This window comes from Salmo salar, chromosome ssa01 (genome assembly GCF_905237065.1).
Source record: "Salmo salar chromosome ssa01, Ssal_v3.1, whole genome shotgun sequence".
NCBI classification, from domain to species: domain Eukaryota; kingdom Metazoa; phylum Chordata; class Actinopteri; order Salmoniformes; family Salmonidae; genus Salmo; species Salmo salar.
The window spans coordinates 150,998,417-151,019,505 of record NC_059442.1 but is presented as its reverse complement, the minus strand read 5'-3'; the positions used below and the strand labels follow the sequence as shown (position 1 = coordinate 151,019,505).

General features: G+C 44.0%; 1 protein-coding gene across 4 annotated transcripts in view; it reads left to right on the top strand.

Moving 5' to 3' along the window:
* The first annotated feature begins 4,956 nt into the window (after positions 1-4,956).
* Positions 4,957-21,089, top strand: part of LOC106568324 (myocyte-specific enhancer factor 2C) — a 44,600-nt gene continuing 28,467 nt past the window's right edge. The window contains exons 1-2 of one of the 4 annotated variants that reach the window (XM_014138574.2): positions 4,957-5,424; positions 15,893-16,100. The gene's annotated coding sequence lies outside the window, so the exon portion shown is untranslated. Of the gene's footprint in view, positions 5,425-15,892; positions 16,101-16,334; positions 16,731-21,089 lie in introns of those variants that run through there. The other 3 variants (XM_014138601.2, XM_014138589.2, XM_014138584.2) reach the window with 3 other exon arrangements.

Below are 21,089 nucleotides of genomic sequence, written 5' to 3'. Positions count from 1 at the left end.
TCTATCATACCTGTTAAGTAAAGATGAGTTACAATAAACCTGAACTTGAAAGGAAGCCTTGTTGGAGAGCTTATACAGTGAAAGACATGATACTGAGAGCTCAACTGTCTCACAGCAGAATGCTCCCTCTCATTTTGGTTTCATCCAAAACCCCAGGCAGGCTGGTTTTAGATGAAGAGTTTCAGTCCCATAGTTGGTCTCGTGTTTTAGGAGGGTTTGGCTCTTTTCTCTGGTTTGTGTTTGATTACCCAGTTTGCTTAGGTAATGACCCCAGCCAATCAGATGATGACAGGGTGGAGGATACTTGGAGTTTCCTCCCTGTAATTGGAGGGTTTGAGGTTTCTGAGGCCAGATGTGTGTGTGTGTGTAGCCCACAGGGGGGAGATGGAGTTTCTGGGGCGGTTTCTTTCTGGAGTCTTTGTGTGTGTGTGTCTTTACTGCTGAGTGACTCTGGCTGGACAGTTTGCCCTTACCGAACAGCTGAGCATGTGTCAATGCAAGGGGGGACATTTAACACCCATCCATAGAGCTAGAGGACTCATCTTTGTATCTGCCATTATAGTGGCTGTGACCGCATGGGCAGCGCCATTGAGGCAATCTCCATTTTGAAGTAGTACATTTTCTTCCCGATTGACTGATGACCCGGTTGGACATGACTCCAACAGGGTCACCAAGAGGGATCAGCCAATGAAGTTTGAAATGGTAGAAGCCCTCAATGGCGCTATCGATGCTAGTACAGCCTTTTGGCCACTAGAGACTTCTGTCATTCTCTAGGCACCAATCCTACTTTTATTTAACTAGGCAAGTCAGTTAAGAAGAAATTCTTATTTACAATGACTGCCTACCTCGGGCCAAATCCTAACCGGACGACGCTGGGCCAATTGTGCGCCGCCCTATGGGACTCCCAATCATGGCCGGTTGTGATACAGCCTGTAATCGTACCAGGGTCTGTAGTGACGCCTTTAGCACTGAGATGCAGTGTCTTAGACCATTGCGCCACTTGGGAGCCCTACCCTCAAATAAAATCTAACTTTATTTGTCACATGCCGAATACAACAACTGTAGCTCTTACTGTGAAATGCTTACTTACAAGCCCTTAACCAACAGTGCAGTTCAAGAAGAGTTAAGAAAATATTTACCAAATAAACTAAAGTAAAAAAATAAAAAGTAACACAACAATAACGAGGCTATATACAGGGGGTACAGGTTAGATGAGGTCATTTGTACATGTAGGTAGGGGTGAAGTGACTATGCATAGATAATAAACAGCCAGTAGCAGCAGTGTACAAAACAAATGGAGGGAGGGGGTCAATGTAAACAGTCCGGTGGTCATTTGATTAATTGTTCAGAAGTCTTATGGCTTGAGGGTAGAAGCTGTTAAGGAGCCTTTTGGTCCTAGACTTGGTGCTCCAGTACCGCTTGCCGTGCGGTAGCAGAGAAAACAGTCTATGACTTGGGTGACTGGAGGGTGGGTGATCCTTTACTCAGTTGCCGGAGAGGAAGGAAACCGCTCAGAGATTTCACCATGAGGCCAATGGTGATTTTTAAAACGCTTATCGAGTTTAATAGCTGTGATAGGAGAACTGAAAATGGATCAACAACATTGTTGTTACTCCTCAATAGCAGAGTGAAAAGAAGGAAGCCTGTACAGAATCCAAATATTCCAAAACATGCATCCTGTTTGCAATAAGTAATACTGCAAAAAATGGCAAAGAAATTAACTTTTTGTCTGGAATACAAAGTGTTATGTTTGGGGCAAATCCAACACATCACTGAGTACAAATCATCATATTTTCAAGCATGATGGTGGCTGCATCATATTATGAGTATGCTTGTCATCGGCAAGGTCTAGGTAGTTTTCCAACACACTGGGAATCAAATTCTCCTTTCAGCAGGGCATTAACCTAAAACATAAGGCCAAATATACACTGGAGTTGCTTACCAAGACGACATTGAATGTTCTTGAGTGGCCTAGTTACAGTTTTGACTTAAATCGGCTTGAAAATCTATGGCAAGACTTGAAAATGGCTGTCTAGCAATGATCATCAATCAACTTGACAGAGCTTGAAGAATTTTCTAAAAGAATAATGTGCAAATATTGTACAATCCAGGTGTGCAAAGCTCTTTGAGACTTACCCAGAACAACTCACAACTGTAGTCACTGCCTAAGGTGATTCTAACATGTATTGACACAGAGGGTTGAATACTTGACTAATCCAGATAAATTAGTGTTATATTTTCCATTAATAAGAAATAAATTAAATGTTCTACCACTTTAAACAAAGTATTTTGTGTAGATAAATTGTAATTAAATACATTTTTTTTTTAAAGTTTAAAGTCAAGGGGGTGTGAATACTTTCTGAAGAAACTGTAAACCCAGTCCTGGAATCTCCATTGAAAGTGTATTTTATTCCAGGAATTGGTTTTTAAACTTTGTCCTGGAAATTGGCCCGTATACCCTCAGCCCCAGCTCATAGCCATGTCATGTCAGTGTGTATCCACCTGTTGTGTCCTTTATGGCTGTTCCAGTCTGTTGTTATGACTGACCCAGGATAGAGCGAACACTTCAAAGGTTTCCTGCTCATTGTTGAGATGCCCTCCTGCACTTAGAGAGGTGTGTGTGTGTGTCCACTTGAGTGCATGAATTGAGCTGTACTTAGAAGTATGGGGTTTTCAAGCTTTTTTCTAAACACCATTGACTGGAAGAGATGCAAGCAGTTGGTGAAACACCCAGACGTAGTGTGGACTGTGATCTATGCCAGGCAGCTTGGTAAAGGCAGATTAGTTTCCACATGCTCATGGCTTTCACAGTAACCCTATCCTCTGAGGAGTGGAGCCACAACCCTACCCCACATAATCTCATCTCTGGACCAACGCCCCAACCCAAACACGCAGCACAGGGCTCTCTGCTGGTCCCAGTCCAACCCTACAGGGCGCTCAGCCTAACCCAACACACCAGCTCAACCCTAGCCCATAACCCCTACCCCAGACCAGACGCATTCTCCAGTGAATTAAAACATATGTACTGTAGTTACTTGCCATTCTCCCGGTAACTGGCATTTGAAACTTTTACAGCTTGTATAATGCTGGGGGGATAATGTCATGTGCAGACAGGGATTCTCTTCACTGATTTATCCACTACAAGCACTACTGCTCTCTGTGGCCATTAGTCATGTCCCCCACAGAAGAGGGTAGAGAGGAGGGAGGGGGGGTTGGGAAACAGCAAGATGAGAGGCGGTCAGAAGGAGAGGAGGGCAGAGCAGAAAGAGGAGAGGAAAGGAGGGCTGAGGAGAGAGGAAAGGAGGGCTGAGGAGAGAGGAAAGGAGGGCTGAGGAGAGAGGAAAGGAGGGCTGAGGAGAGAGGAAAGGAGGGCGGAGGGAAAGGAGAGGAGGGCGGAGGGAAAGGAGAGGAAAGGAAGGCAGATGGAAAAGAGAGGAGAGGAAAGGAGGGCAGAGTGAAAAGAGAGGAAAGGAGAGTGATTGTTTACTCTACACTCTGCCAGTAAACCTTACTACACCACAGGTTTGTTACAGCTATAGTTTGTTTGACTGGTTCATTCATAACTAAAACATGACATGGTCCAATGAAAAGCCACACTGCTAGAGGAAGGGTTTTATATAGGAAAAGAACATGAAGTGCCTTCCCGTCTGTGATGCAGGTGTAGCGATTTAGGTGGAACACCGGAATGGGGCTTGAACCAGCAGCTCTATGGGAAACGGGTCTCCAGCCAAAAGCTACTGAGAGGGGACAGGGGATAGCGGACAAGGGAACACAAGTTATTGCGTTCGTATGCGTGTATGTGTGATTGCAGTGTGGGTGAAAGACAAACAAACAGTGTCAGTATCTATAAGGCCTATGTAAAGACAACCAGATGTTTTAATGAGCGCTCTCTATTATCGCCCCTGTCTTCTCTACCACTGCCGTCTGTTCTCTGCCACTGCCGTCTGTTCTCTGCCACTGCCGTCTGTTCTCTGCCACTGCCGCCTGTTCTCTTTCTCTTTCTTTCTCTCCCACGTCTCTTCCTTGAGGGTGGGGGAATCAGGGGTGCTAATGGTCAGGACCATCTAGTAAATGCGAGCGCACACCTGCAAACAGCCACCGACACAAACCTGTCAACTAACTCGTTAATGGCCTGGATGTGCTGATGTTTTCCTGTAACAACAAACTGAACCTGAACTGAACTCTTAGACAGACAGACTTTAGGACTGCTTAGCTTAGGCTCAAACTAAATATTTGCCATGTCAGCACCGTACTGTATATGAGCTGTACGATATATAGTAATTCCAGACTGTGTGTGGTGAATCTGGGGACTCAGCAGGTCGTAGCCAAGTACAGTAAAGTCATCGGCGTGGGGAAGCCATTAAAGTTGTGAAGGTGTAACTTCCCATCAGCTATAGAGTAGGTTTATACCTGAGCTCTCATGCATAAAGAGATGCCCACAGCTGTGACCAATGTGCTGCCCACTATTTGTTATCATTGTGTGTGTATGTGTGATATCCTTGTTCCTCAAGAATCACTGTATCCTCACACTAACCCTATAGGAACTTTGTAGGTTTGTCTAGTAGCTTCCTCTCCTCAGTCGTCACCTCATCTATTTTCCTTCATCTGCAGGGATCTAAGAGAAGTGGACAGGTGTAAACTAATCCTCAGCCTATAGCAGATGCTCAGTGTGTTGAAATCTAGGCAGTGTTCATAGGTTTGATCTCTTTCTCTCTCTCTGGTATGTGAAGAGCCATAGGCCTTTAGACCAGTAATCCTGGGCTCTTATGCCAAAGCTTACATGTTATTTTTTTATTTAACTAGGCAAGTCAGTTAAGAACAAATTCTTATTTACAATGACGGCCTACACTGGCCAAACCCGGACGACGCTGGGACAATTGTGCGCTGCCCTATGGGACTCCCAATCACGGCCAGTTGTGATACCCTGGTTCGAATCCAGGCTGTATCTGTAGTGACGCCTATAGCACTGAGATGTAGTGCCTTAGAGCGTTGTGCCACTCGGGAACAAAGGCCAGAGTGTCAGCGGCACACACACCACCTACAGTATATCGTGGTGTAGTTGGATAAATATAGCTAAATATACCCAGAGTGACAGAGACTGCTGACTAGACCTCTGCCACAGACACGCACCCAACCAGCACACACTGGGGAGGTCACCGGGGGGTGTGTGTGTTCCAGGGTGCTGCTGGGGGCTGGTTATGTCTCTCTCCTGTCAGTGTACAGTTAGCTCTGAGCCAAACAGTCACCCAGCTCTCTGGGTTCTCTCCTCTAAGCCAGCTGGTCTGGCTTTATCACTTCTTCTACTCTTCTTCTAATCCTTCGTTCAGTTTCATCCCTTCATTTCTGAGGTAAAAGATAAAGTGGTCTGACCCTCAGCTGGAGCTGTAGGGAACCTTCCAGGAGAAGATAATACAAGCAGCACTGGTGAGTGTGTTTGTGTGTGTATAACACAGCGAACTCTTACCGACTCATAGCTCCTCTGGAGTTTCATGTTAGTTGGAGAATTTTGGGCTCTAAGGAGTGTACCACATAGTCGTAAAGAGTTTGTGAGTGTGCGAGACCATTTAAGAGTGTGTGGGCTAGTCTGTCAATGGGATAGTGTGTGTGAGTGTGCTGCAAATGTCCAGTATTAGAAACATTGCATGACAGATTAGAGAACATGAAAACTGCGATGTCTTCTATGGTGTTTTCTCATGATGTAGTCAGCTAGTACTATGGCTTCATCTGCTGAACAGAAACCATAGAAAGGAACATCTAAAGGACTTGTAATGCCTCCCATAGTCAAGCCTCTCTCACCTCTGTGTGTGGTTGGCTAAGGTCCCCTAGTCTGCTGTCCGTCTGTGTCTGCCTTTCCGACCGTAGCGAGATGCACAGCCACTGCTGCAGGAGTCAATCAGGAGTGGCCCGAGACAGAGACACAAAGTGACATTCTGACCATGAAAATCAAAATAAAACAATATCAAATTCACTGTTATACTCTTATACTGTACTTGTAGCAAGCTATATAGCTACATCCCAATGGGCACACCTTGACATTTCAATGTGGATAATTGAGTAACATTTTGTTGAGACATGGATCGATGAGATTAAAACCTATATTCACAACAACAAAAAAGACAGCCAAAAGTTAGTTGAATTTCCAATGTGTTATCACTATGCTTTCAACCATCTAAAAGCACAACCAAATTCCAATGGAAAAACAATGTCTGATTTTTGGTTTAGTTGTCACTCAAATGTCTATCACTGTGCTTTCAACCATTTTAAAGCACAGCAAAGTTCAAATGTGAATACAGTGTCAGATATTTTGTTTATTTATATAACAGATTGTGTTACTTATCACTGTGCTTCATCTAATCGCAGAACCAAATGACCTGTTTTGCATTATTATAATATTGATATAAGCCATTTAGCAGACTTTTATCCAAAGGGATTTACAGTCATGCGTGCATACATTTTACATGTGGGTGGTCTCGTGAATGGAGCCCACTACCCTGGCGTTAGAAGCGCCATGTCCTACCAACTGAGCTACAAAGGACATTGAAATACATTAAAAGTACATGGTGCAAGAGATCAATGCCGTTCGAGATTCTGCACAGATTATTACAGCAGTTGTGAAGATCTCCATAGACTTGCGATGACCTATGCATGCTATCTTAACATGCTGCAAAAAACTCTCAAACTGGACAGTTTTATCTCCATCTCTTCATTCAAAGACTCAATCATGGACACTCTTACTGACAGTTGTGGCTGCTTAGCGTGATGTATTGCTGTCTCTACCTTCTTGCCCTTTGTGCTGTTGTCTGTGCCCAATAATGTTTGTACCATGTTTTGTGCTGCTGCCATTTTGTGTTGGTACCATGTTGTTGTCATGTTGTGTTGCTACCATGCTGTGTTGTCATGTGTTGCTGCCATGCTATGTTGTTGTCTTATGTCTCTCTTTATGTAGTGTTGTGTCTCTCTTGTTGTGATGTGTGTTTGTGTTTTTTTTAATTTTTATCCCAGCCCCGCAGGAGGCCTTTTGGTAGGGCATCATTGTAAATAAGAATTTGTTCTTAACTGACTTGACTAGTTAAAAAAAAGGTTAAATTATTTATATATATATATATATATATATGATTACATAGAAGATATTTATAGTTATTGTGACCATGGTAAGATGGCGCCGGAGAAGAAGGCAGACGTTTTACGTGCCCCCAACCAATTGTGTTTATTTGTGTTGTTTGTAACTTAAAAAAAAAAAGGTTTACTTATTTTGTACATAATGTTGCCGCTACCGTCTCTTATGACCGAAAATAACTTCTGGACATCAGGACTGCGATTACTCACCATGGACTGACAGAAACCTTTTATTCCTTTAACGAGTCTGACGAGGCCGACTCCAACAATATACTGCTTTCTCGGGAACAGGCCCAGATCCCCGTGATTGTGTGACGAGGAGGTGGAGAAAAAGGGGCCAGAGGGCGGGCTGCCTTCTGAGAATTCGTAGGTGATTGAATAAACCCCCACTCTATTCCATTCTGCTAGCAAACGTGCTATCTTTGGACAATAAAATAGATGATCTACGCGGAAGATTAAACTACCAGCGGGACATTCAAAACTGTAATATCTTATGCTTGACGAAGACGTGACTGAACGACGACACTATCAACATACAGCTGGCTTGTTATACGCAGGATAGAACAGCGGCGTCTGGTAAGACAAGGGGCGGCGGACTATGTATTTTTGTAAATAACAGCTGGTGCACGATATCTAAGGAAGTCTCGAGCTATTGCTCGCCTGAGGTAGAGTATCTCATGATAAACTGTAGACCACACTACCTACCCAGAGAGTTATCATCTGTATTTTTCGTAGCTCTTTACATACCACCACATTCAGAGGCTGGCACTAAGACAGTATTGAATGAGCTGTATTCCGCCATAAGCAAACAAGAAAACGCTCACCCAGAGGTGGCCTTCCTAGTACCCGGGGTCTTTAATGTAGGGAAACTTAAATCCGTTTTACCAAATTTCTATCAGCATGTTAAATGTGCAACCAGAGGAAAAAAACTCTGGACCATCTTTATTCCACACACAGAGACGCAAACAAAGCTCTCCCTCGCCTCCATTTGGCAAATCTGACCATAATTCTATCCTCCTGATTCCTGCTTACAAGCAAAAATTAAAGCAGGAAGCACCAATGACTAGATCAATAAAAAAGTGGTCAGATGAAGCAGATGCTAAGCTACAGAACTGTTTTGCTAGCACAGACTGGAATATGTTCCGGGATTCCTCCGATGGCATTGAAGAGTACACCACATCAGTCATTGGCTTCATCAATAAGTGCATCAATGATGTCGTCCCCAGAGTGACCGTACGTACATACCCCAACCAGAAGCCATGGATTACAGGCAACATCCGCATTGAGCTAAAGGCTAGAGCTGCCACTTTCAAGGAGCGGGAGACTAATCCGGACACTTATAAGATATCCCGCTATGCCCTCAGACGAAACATAAAACAGGCAAAGCATCAATACAGGACTAAGATCGAATCGTACTACACCAGCACTGACGCTCGTCGGATGTGGCAGGGCTTGTAAACCATTACAGACTACAAAGGCAAGAACAGCCGAGAGCTGCCCAGTGACATGAGCCTACCACATGAGCTAAACTACTTCTATGCTCGCTTCGAGGCAAATAACACTGAAACATGCATGAGAGCACCAGCTGTTCTGGAAGACTGTGATCATGCTCTCCGCAGTCGATGTGAGTAAGACCTTTAAACAGGTAAACATTCACAAGGCCGCAGGGCCAGATGGATTACCAGGACACTCACATCAACACCATTATCCCAGAAACCATAGACCCACTCCAATTTGCATACCGCCCCAACAGATCCACAGATGATGCATTCTCTATGGCACTCTACACTGCCCTTTCCTACCTGGACAAAAGGAACACCTATGTGAGAATGCTTTTCATTGACTACAGCTCAGCGTTCAACATCATAGTGCCCTCAAAGCTCATCAATAAGCTAAGGACCCTGGGACTAAACACCTCCCTCTGTAACTGGATCCTGGACTTCCTGACGGGCCGCCCCCAGGTGGTAAGGGTAGGTAACAACACATCCGCCACGTTGATCCTCAACACAGGGGCCCCTGAGGGGTGCGTGCTCAGTCCCCTCCTGTACTCCCTGTTCACTCACGACTGCACGGCCAGGCACGACTCCAACACCATCATTACGTTTGCCGATGACACAACAGTGGTAGGCCTGATCAACGACAAGACGGCCTATAGGGAGGAGGTCAGAGACCTGGCCGTGTGGTGCCAGGACAATCAATCAATCAAATGTATTTATAAAGCCCTTCTTACATCAGCTGATGTCACAAAGTGCTGTACAGAAACCCAGCCTAAACCCCCAAACAGCAAGCAATGCAGGTGTAGACGCACGGTGGCCATTCCTCTTCTGGCTGTGCCAGGTGGAGATTGTAACAGAACATGGCCAAGATATTCAAATGTTCATAGATGACCAGCAGGGTCAAATAATAATAATCACAGTGGTTGTCTAGGGTGCAACAAGTCAGCACCTCAGGAGTAAATGTCAGTTGGCTTTTCATAGCCGATCATTCAGAGTATCTCAACCGCTCCTGCTGTCTATAGAGAGTTGAAAACAGCAGGCTGGGACAGGTAGCACGTCCAGTGAACAGGTCAGGGTTCCATAGCCGCAGGCAAAACAGTTCAAACTAGGTGGACTGGGGACAGCAAGGAGTCATCAGGCCAGTTAGTCCTGAGGCGTGGTCTCGAGGGAGGAGAGAGGGAGGGAGAGAGAGAGAGAATACTTAAATTCACACAGGACACCGGATAAGACAGGATAAATACTCCAGATATAACAGACTGACCCTAGACCCCGACACACAAACTACTGCAGCATAATTTCCCACTAGAGGGAAATGTTCAACCACCAACTTACCATCATGAGACAAGGCCGAGTATAGCCCACAAACAACCTCTCCCTCAACGTGACCAAGACAAAGGAGATAATTGTGGTCTACAGGAAAAAGAGGACCGAGCACGCCCCCATTCTCATCGATGGGGCTGCAGTGGAGCAGGTTGAGAGCTTCAAGTTTCTTGGTGTCCACATCACCAAAAAACGAACATAGTCCAAGCAAACCAAGGCAGTCGTGAAGAGGGCACGACAAAACCTATTCCCCCTCAGGAGACTGAAAAGATTTGGCATGGCTCCTCAGATCCTCAAAAGGTTCTCCAGCTGCACCATCGAGAGCATCCTGACTGGTTGCATCACTGCCTGGTATGGCAACTGCTCGGCCTCTGAACGCAAGGCACTACAGAGGGTAGTGCGAACTGCCCAGTACATCACTGGGGCCAAGCTTCCTGCCATCCAGGACCTCTATACCAGGCGGTGTCAGAGGAAGGCCCTAAAAATGGTCAAAGACTCCAGCCACCCTAGTCATAGACTGTTCTCTCTGCTACCGTACGGCAAGCAGTACCGGAGCGCCAAGTCTAGGTCCAAGAAGCTTCTAAACAGCTTCACCCCCAAGCCATAAGACTCCTGAACATCTAATTAAATGGCTACCCAGACTATTTGCATTGCCCTACCCCCCCCCTTTTACGCCGCTGCTACTCTCTGATGTTATCAGCTATGCATAGTCACTTTAATAACTCTACATACATGTACATATTACCTCAACTAACCGGTGCCCCTACACATTCACTCTGTACCGGTACCCCCCCGTATATAGTCTCGCTATTGTTATTTTACTGCTGCTCTTTAATTACTTGTTACTTTTATTTCTTATTCTTATCTGTATTTTTTAAACTGCATTGTTGGTTAGGGGATTGTAAGTAAACATTTCACTGTAAGGTCTACACCTGTTGTATTCGGCGCATGTGACTAATAAAATTTGATTTGATCTGTTACTCATTTTAAGGTTGAATGTCACATTCGTTTAGTTTAGGCTATTAACTGTATTACAAAATGTATAGTAAATTGTGTTTGGTTGTCAACGCAACCAAATACCAACATTTGAAGGAGATGATCTGCTTGGATAGTTCCATCTGTGTCACTGACTTTTTTTCTACAAATGAATCATTGCTATGTTGGATTTAAGTCTCCATCTCAACCAAAAATCAAATAAAAAAATATGAATAAATCAAATCAAACTTTAAATGCACTTTAAATAAAGTTAGATTTAATGTAATTTAGTCTTATTTACCTTTTGGGGGGTTGAGATCGCAACTTGAATCCTACATAAATTGTTTCAATTATCATATACATATAATGAATAATGAATAATCATATAAATGATCAATTATTCCAGACAAACTGTAATTAAAGCCAGAATAAGTCAGTGGCACAGATGGAACTATCTAAGCAAGAGATACATCTCCTTCAAATGTTGATATTTAGTTGTGTTGACAACACAATTCAATATCATACAATTTTAAATCAACCAGAGCTGGAAACCCTAGGTATTGACTATTTTTTTGTTGAATTATGTGTTTAATTGAAACAATAGCTGTTAATGACTGTGCAATTGCCATAATAGCCCTGAATGCTATCATTGATGATAGGCCTATATAAGTGATAAAGTATGGTCACATTTCATTTGCTCTGTTAAACCTACCCTTTAGAATGACCTTGATAACAACAGTGAATCTATTTCGTTTTTAAGCGGAGATCTCTTAATAATCATTCTCGCGATAGCACATTGGTAATATTCAGTGACAAATATCATAGCTACGCAGGGCTGGGCTTGGTTAAAACCCTGGATGGGCCACTAAAGGGTAGCTGTAGACAGATCAATTCTACAGTAGAAGGTGCTGCCCAGTCTATAGTTTGTTTTCTATTAGTGAATATAATGTTGAAGATCTGATGTTGTTTTAAAGGTACAAATTCAACATATTTTATACAAGGCTTGTCTATGTTGAAATTTGGTTACCATGATGACAAAACCACCTCTCTGACCTATGATCTTTGACCTCTGGTCAACTGTGACCTTTGATACTTTAACATTTTGTTTCTAGGTTACCTCTGGGTCGTTCCACCTCAAAAAACACAAGAAAGAGGGTTTAGACGCCCACCATCTCAGATTGTTCTGAAATTGTTGCTGTTGTTGGAAACAGATAAGATTAGCATTCCTGCAACATAATAAAAAATATATATAAGCAGGTTGACATTTATTGTCATGAGTCTTGTCCTGGAGGCATAATTGAGCGATATAGTAAAATTGAATGAAAACAAAAACCTTAATTTAAGGTTAGGGTTAGGCATTAGGGTTAGCAGTGTGGTTAAAGTTTAGGGTAAGGTATAAAATCAGATTTGATGACTTTGTGGCTATGCCAGCTAGTGACCACTCTGCAGAGATGCCTCCAGAACAAGATTCATGATGATAAAAAAATGACATATTGGTTTACTTAAAAAGGCTCTGCATGGTCAATCCGATATCTGAAGTGGCCGTACAGCATTTACTGCGATGCAGCCTCCGCAGACTTCAGCACTTTCATACATCTTGCGCTTAGCAGAGCTATTGTGAAGTTAGCTGTCAAGAAGGTGAGTTTGTGTTTATTCGCAATGTACCGCCCCCACCTACCATTAACCAATCATGTCAATGCAGAGTTTTATGGAGCCCTCTGCATTGTTGCAACATTTGTGAGGCGCACAGCGATGCAGTACACAGCTTGATTTGGTCTCTGCATGCCTCCGGAGGCTCCACAATTACCTCACACCCTCCATACGAAGCCTCCGACCGCATTTTCAGGTCAAGCATGAATTGGCTTTTACCCTGTAAGCAGTTTATGGACAAGATATGACAGCAACCCATGCTTTTTCTGTCATACCTTGTCCATAAACTGCTTACAGGGTAAGGAAACCAATATGTAATTTTGTAATTTGTGTGAACTATCCCTTCAACATTGAGGGGTAGAGATTTTTTTTTTTTTTTATCACATAGTAGCAGGAACAGCACCATGTAGTGGTCAGAACCTGGTAATATCAGGATGTAGGATGGGACAAAAACCTAACAACTTCAATTATTAATTTCTCTGAACAGGGGATAATATTCACTGAGAATACCTTACATAGGATGAAGAAACAATACTCCAAGCTGCAGCTCCATACTACTTGTCAGACAGAGAACTGATACTGCATACTCGTTGTTGGGGTGGGATTAGCGTGGGTGGTCCGTGGGTGGCTTTTTACCATTTTGTTGGATTCCTCATGTCTAACTCATTGATTGTTAGAAAAATGTTTGGTCCAAATTGGATGTTAGGTTCTATATTTATTGAATATTATATGAATCCTATCAATTTAAATGGCCAATTTGGGTGCAATCAGTTAGCTTAATTTCACAGAGACCAAATTATATTTAAACAAAATAATGTTGCAGGAATGCTAATCTTATCTGTTTCTAACTACAGACATGATTTCAGAACAATCTCAGATGGTGGGTGTCATGGGTTGCTGAAATGACATGGAACGACCCATCTTGCTTAATTCCTAATGACATTGAACAAATGTATTTTTTTATGAAACTGGTCTTTAATTTATAACCATGGCTGACAGTCTACTGTGTGATACAGTACAATAGGTTGACTGTATTTATCATAAGTAGCCTTATGCCTTTACCTTGTGGTCTCTTGTGTCGTTACAGTCTAGTTGGTCATGTCACATCCCTGACAGGCAGGGTTTGTGGTGTAGATTCTGGAAGCCTACTACTGTATACAATTACACTGCAACAATTCCATAGCTACTGTTAGCCACTGTCTGACTGGCTATCACTGCAGTACTGTGTGATTGCTGTGTGTCCATGCTGAAATTCTCAAGAGTGTATCTGAGCTTAAAATATATCTGGTGGTACTGCCCTAACGCTGCCATACACTCTGTCCACAGAACCAGGGCGCTACATGCCACATGTGTTTGTGTGCGTGCGTGTATGTGTGCCTATGAGTAAATGGATGGAGGAGAGAATAAACTTAAAGCACAGTCCTATGGAACATGAATTGAAAGCATGCTTTGAAATACCCCCTCATATTATACTCAGCTTGTTGAGACATGCTTTCATTGTTGTTAAAATGCTACTGGAATTACTGTGCCTTTGTTGTTAACAGGCCTGTCTCACAGAAATAACAGGTAGTGTGTGTGTGTGTGTGTGTGTGTGTGTGTGTGTGTGTGTGTGTGTGTGTGTGTGTGTGTGTGTGTGTGTGTGTGTGTGTGTGTGTGTGTGTGTGTGTGTGAAAGAGAGAGAGAACAGTATATGTGTGTGTCAGCAAGAGTGATGGAAGTGCCAGGGAACAATGACAGCAGGCTTGTCAGGTGAGATGCATACATACGCAGTAGCATCTTTTCTCAGGGTGTATAATCCTAGCAGTTTGATGATTGTACAGCAGTTTTTCCATGCTGTCGGTCCGTCAGTGAAACAGGATCCTGTAACACTACAAAAGGAACCATATTTCTGTCTGCTTCAGGCTCATCCATTATTCATTGCAGGTGTAACGCTCTGGGTGGTCCACTAGACCACTAATGACCAAACTAGACCCCCATGGGACATACACAACAGGAACACACTAGACCCCCATGGGACATACACAACAGGAACACACTAGACCCCCATGGGACATACACAACAGGAACACACTAGACCCCCATGGGACATACACAACAGGGACACACTAGACCCCCATGGGACATACACAACAGGGACACACTAGACCCCCATGGGACATACACAACAGGAACACACTAGACCCCCATGGGACATACACAACAGGAACACACTAGACCCCCATGGGACATACACAACAGGGACACACTAGACCCCCATGGGACACACACAACAGGAACACACTAGACCCCCATGGGACATACACAACAGGGACACACTAGACCCCCATGGGACATACATAACAGGGACACACTAGACCCCCATGGGACATACACAACAGGAACACACTAGACCCCCATGGGACATACACAACAGGAACACACTAGACCCCCATGGGACATACACAACAGGCACACACTAGACCCCCATGGGACACACACAACAGGGACACACTAGACCCCCATGGGACATACACAACAGGGACACACTAGACCCCCATGGGACATACATAACAGGGACACACTAGACCCCCATGGGACATACACAACAGGGACACACTAGACCCCCATGGGACATACACAACAGGGACACACTAGACCCCCATGGGACATACACAACAGGGACACACTAGACCCCCATGGGACATACACAACAGGGACACACTAGACCCCCATGGGACATACACAACAGGAACACACTAGACCCCCATGGGACATGCACAACAGGGACACACTAGACCCCCATGGGACATACACAACAGGAACACACTAGACCCCCATGGGACATACACAACAGGAACACACTAGACCCCCATGGGACATGCATAACAGGAACATATTTGCAGTAAAAACACTCCCCAGAGATCGTCTATTTGCTTGTGTGTGTGTGTGTGTGTGTGTGTGTGTGTGTGTGTGTGTGGTGTGTGTGTGTGAGCTACAAAGTGGGTTGGAGCAGATAGAAGTAGCCTACTGCTGTAGAGTACTAGGACATTTTTTAAGTCCATCCACCACTACAGTTCTAGTAAACAGGTGCAGTTCCAATAGCTTCCACTGTAGAGCTGCAGTGAGCTGCAGACCAATACCTCATACTTTCTGTTTGCCCTGTGTATTTCAGGGCAGGGAGAGTACATTACGCACTGATAATGTACGTTCATTTGAGTTTAATCATTCGTGTTATGATTAAAAGCAGGTGTCTCACTGTCTGAATTGGCCGTGTGTGTATATAAACTACATATGAATCTATGATATTAGCACCAGACCCAGTCTCATACTGTACCTCTCCTGTATGTCTCTCCCAGGTCCGCTGTAAACCTATGGACCTGGTACCCTTACAGACCACCCTGATGGAACACTCAGACACAGACTGACAGAAAGACTAAGACAGCGGACTGAAACACAGATGAGATTGAGATAAAGCCAAACCTAGAGACAGAAACGAAGACTGAAACGCATGTAGAACGACTGAGGCTTTGATGGAACAGAAGGACATGTGCAAGTGATTGACTGGTAAGAGATCAAAGTTTTCTCAGCATGCTAAACCAGAATGGAAATGTAGTTCTACTCCGACTCGAGTGGTTTATTTATTTGGCACATGTGTTGACTGAACATACGTCAGACAGACTGGCAGCAGTGGTGAGTAGTGTGTGTGTGCCGCCCGCCAGAGCGTTCATCATAGAAACGTGTTCAGGGATCGCGTGTGTGAGAGGGAGTAAAGAAGGAGAGAGAGAGACAGACAGAGAGAGAAGAGAGAGCGGTGGGAGTGTCGCACATTACCGATTGGAAACAAACATTAACGGGATAAACCCAGTTTCCTTCTCGTCCTCCTTTCCCTCCCTGGGGATATCACGCACTCACTCACTCACACTGAGAACCTGCGTAGCACGGGTCATTGGATTCTTCCTCTTCATTTCAAACCTGGAGCGGAGAGTTTCACTTTTGCCAGTTGTCTGCCTGTTCCAGCGCTGTGTTTTTATTCATGATAAATACTAGGCTATTGCCGTTCCGGATTTAAAGTGAATTCCCTTTTCTAAACGGGCTCGAGGACTTTCCCCTGTCCAGTTCAACCGGACAAGCCTTGTTAAAACGCCCGCCGTAACGCACACGAATATCGGACAGAGCAGCCTCATGAGGAGTAAAGTAAGTGTGTCCACGCCTCCACGGTGCTTCATTTATCATATTCGTTTAGAAAGTTTACGCAGTTGGTACAGTTTGCGCTATTGACAGATAGCGTGCAGTGTTTGCTCTCCAAACTCGACCGTAAACGCATAACATGAGTCTGTCACTACGAGGCTGTAATAGATGCGTAATAAGGGAAAACCATGTTTTTCATGAAGTATAAAACAGCCTAGTGAGATAAATGTGAATTATGTAGGCTTGTTTATTCATATCAAGTATTGTCTTCATGTCAATTTGAAGTTGATTGAGATCACTACATCTATACATGTTAGAGAAAGTGAAATCACAGGCAGAGGCCATGCACTTACATTTTCAGTATATTCAAAGTCATTTTGAGAAAATAAACAATCTATTATATTTTTCAGTGTAGGCTACCAATGCAAGTAAGGGGCTTGTGCATCCAGGGCATGATGACCATGGTAACAGGCTAGAGCAGTGTGTGTGGCCCAGAGGGATGTCTTTAGGAGTCTGCTGCCCCTTAGGTCCACCTGGAGAGCTACAGTGTGTGTAGACTTATGTTCCAGCCCAGCACTAACACACCTGACCTGATCCGTGGCTCCTGTCCTCTGGATACGCCTCTAGTGTCTGTGTCTTGCCCATTGAGCCAGAGAGATCAGCTCATGTCTCTGGATTAAAGACTAAAAACTAGCCTGACCTGCCAGCCACGTCTCAGCTTTATGGACCAACACATGGCTGGGAGTGGGAACACATGTCTGGGCAGGGGTGCACAACACAGACCCTAGAGTTCCACAGTCCTGACGCTTTTAGTTTATCGCTAGCGTTCTACTTGATCAATTGATTGTCACTTGATCAATTGCGCTGATTAGCTGGAGGTTAACGAGGTAGTAAACCAGAAAACACTGTGGGCCTCACTCACTTCTCTCTTCACCACAGGCAGACCTGATTAAATCACAACCCAAACATGTTTATTTAAAAGTACATGGCAGAGGATGTGCTGCATTGTCCCCATTATGGGCCTTAAAGGGTCAATCAGCAGTTGCTACATACATTTTTGGACTTATAAGTTAATAATTAGTTCAACTGTCGTAGCCCATCAGAACCCAAAATATAAGCTGGTTTTACTCCAATGGGGGGGACTGCTTTGTTATTGTTTCTACTGCTGATTGCCACTTTTTAACTCTGAACCCCCTGTCTCATAAGCCAGTCTCTGACATGCCTGAATTTTGCCCCAACGCTTGTGTTCTCAGGGGCGAAAATCTGATATCCACTTTGGAGGGGACAATTACATGAAATTTTCTCAAGAGCAATTCCTGAGGGGGACACCAAAGGTAGTGCTGTAACACATAGCCTACATTGTAATATGGTAAATGTATATTGAGGAACCAAAGAAATAAGGTGTTTGCCGTACTCCTAACTACCGGTACCCAAAACTACACAACTAATCACAACAGCAATACCATTGCCTTTAACAAATCTTAGTTCAGTCACCAGTTTAAGTTGAGAGTGGGGGTATCCATGGCATTTTCCAATTATGTTCCTATTTTACAAGTCCAAAAAATTGAGAACCTTTCATAATGTTGCCAAACAAAGACTCAACAAACTTACCTGAGACTCCCTGTCTCTGCCAGTCTGTCCCTGCATATCTGTCCCCAACTCTGCTGTCTGTGTGCCATCTGTTGCCTGCTCTGCCTAATGACATCATTGTGAAACATTTCCATTAGAATTTCATTTCTTTCTTATGAACATTTTATCAACTAGTCTTTGAGATATTAGGCTACTAGGGTTCTTACTATGCGTTTTGGTGTATTGAAAAATACTCTGATGTCCGTCTTTTATTTTTCTGCCATTTTTCTACCTGGCTGGCTACACACACAGTGTGTAGGTTATTTACAGTAGGAGATGGGCTTCTATCATCTTCAATCATTCTATATGGGCTTCGATCTAAAAGGTAGCTAGCAAATGTGAAACGGATTAAAATGACAAGAGTTGACAGCTGTATGAGTTCACCATTTACACAACATATGCTGCAACCTTTTGTAATTTTAATAATTTTTTTCATATTGGCTGGCTTCCAACAATAGCTGAATTTGCAAAGCTAGCGAGCACCAATTCAGTTTCAGTGGTGTTTGCTATAATCTTTGCTACCTTTGCTAATCTTTGCTACCTATTCCATTTATGTGGCGTCGTCAAAGATGGAATCAGCATGCAGATGATGTAAGTTAGTGCTTCAAAGTCCCTGTGATAAGGTTAGCGATAAACTGAAGTCCAAACTGAACAGAACTACACTCTCTTCTACCATTGTCTTAAATAAATAAAAGTTCCCTTGCGACAATTTAGCTTTTGCAACGAGACCATTAAATATATTTAAGACAATGGTAGAAGAGAGTGTAGTTCTGTTCAGTTTGGACTAAAGTTTATCGCTAACCTTATCACAGGGACTTTGAAGCACTAACTTACATCATCTGCATGCTGATTCCATCTTTGACAACGCCACATAAATGGAATAGGTACTAGCTAGCTTAATAGTTAATATTTGCGCGCTAGCTCTGCATATTCAGCTAGTGTGTGTGTGCGCGATTGACTGGATGAACCTCACGGCAGTTACATAGCAAGCTAAGGAACTGGCAGTGGATCAAACCATTGTGAGGCAAAGGGCGGGGGGGTCGCAATCTTTTGAAACTTAAAAACGCGCTATTAAGTGTCTATAATCAGCACAATTGCTTTCATTGCGTATTATTAATATCATTTAAATTACATAGTTATGTTTCAGTGATATATTGGGGGGGACAAATCATATTTTTCCCAGGATGGGGGGGGTCGTGTCCCCCCCGTCCCCCCCGGGATTTCCGCCCCTGTGTGTTCTAGTGAGTGCAATGTCATCTGCCACTGCCGTAAAACAATCTAGTTACTTACTGTTGCATCCTCCATCCTCCAGTTATAGAGTCTAATACAGAGGAGTCTTTGTCTGCTTGTTGCCTGTAGCTACAGTAGTGTTAATCAGTAGTGTTATTCAGAAACTTCCCCCCACTCTAGTCTCCTCTAGTCTGAAGTATTTATAGTGGGTCATGTGGCCATAGTGGAGAATAGGGTGAAAATGGTGACGTATAAAGCATCTACTTGGTAGGGCTGTAGGACACCAAGTCATGACCTTTGCTTCTTATTCTCTTCCTGACAAAGTGATAGAACAACTAGATGTTTTGACATGTTTTATTTGCAGTGCCCATTGCGCAGTGTTGAAGTTGACGCAGACTCTATGTCTGGGGGCTGCGAATGACTGCCAGCCTGCCACCACACTGAGACTCGGCTACATCCACCCCCAGCCCACTACCCCTCCCATCCTCTATCTGCCCCCTGCCCGGTACCCATCCGCCTAACCCACCTACCCCCCTACCCTTGCCCCTCTGACACTGGCATGTAGATCGTCCTGCCAAGATATACAAGGGCATTGCCACTCTGTCACTGTCTGTCTGTCTGTCTGTCTGTGTCCCCCCCCCCATCCAGCCTCAAAATACACACTTACACATTCTGTCTAGCCTGGCCGACTCCATGTCTATATGTCTGGCTGTCTGTGTTTGGTCCAGGGAGAGACTGGGATCAGAAATCCACCCAGTCATTTCTAATACCTGAGCCCATTTCTTTACTTGAGGCCCCCATTATTAGCCATAATGATCATTCTGCACAAAACCCATTATTTACACCGGCCCACTGGGATAAAGATGGACCAGCCCATCTGGCATTTGCCTGAAATTCCCTACGGCCAGTCTGTTTCTGCTCTGGTCCTTCTGTCTGTCCTTCTCTTGCCCCAGAATACACACACATACGTGTATAGCATGGGGGTAAATGAGGACTCTGAATCATCTTCACGGCTATGGTGTGTTTATGTTTGTGACAGAGAAGGGGTACTGTGATTATTGTGAATGTGGGTGTTAAGGGGGTTAGTTAGGGGAAATGAGGACTGTGCTGTATGGCATTGGTCCATCTCTGTTCTGTAGTTCTATTGTCTGTTTGTCTCTCTGTCTCAGTGTGAACTAAATACAGGCAGCTCCACTTTGTTTGGGGTATGAAATTAATTGTTTTATTTTTGGAGCACCGCTGGTTTACATTTAGGCTATTCATAGAGGAGGAAGAGTGTGTGTGTGTGTGTGTGTGTGTGCGTGCGTGCGTGCGCGCGCGCGTGGAGGGGAAATCGGGTGGAAACCTGCCGTCATCCTGGTTTGGTTTACAGGCTCTACATCACGTCCTCTTAGAGGGAACACACATGCTGGGAATACATCTAACTGACACACACATATAAACTTCCTGGTTTGATAGAATGCTGAGTTGGCTTGACAAGGAGTGTTCTATATTTACTCCAAAGCA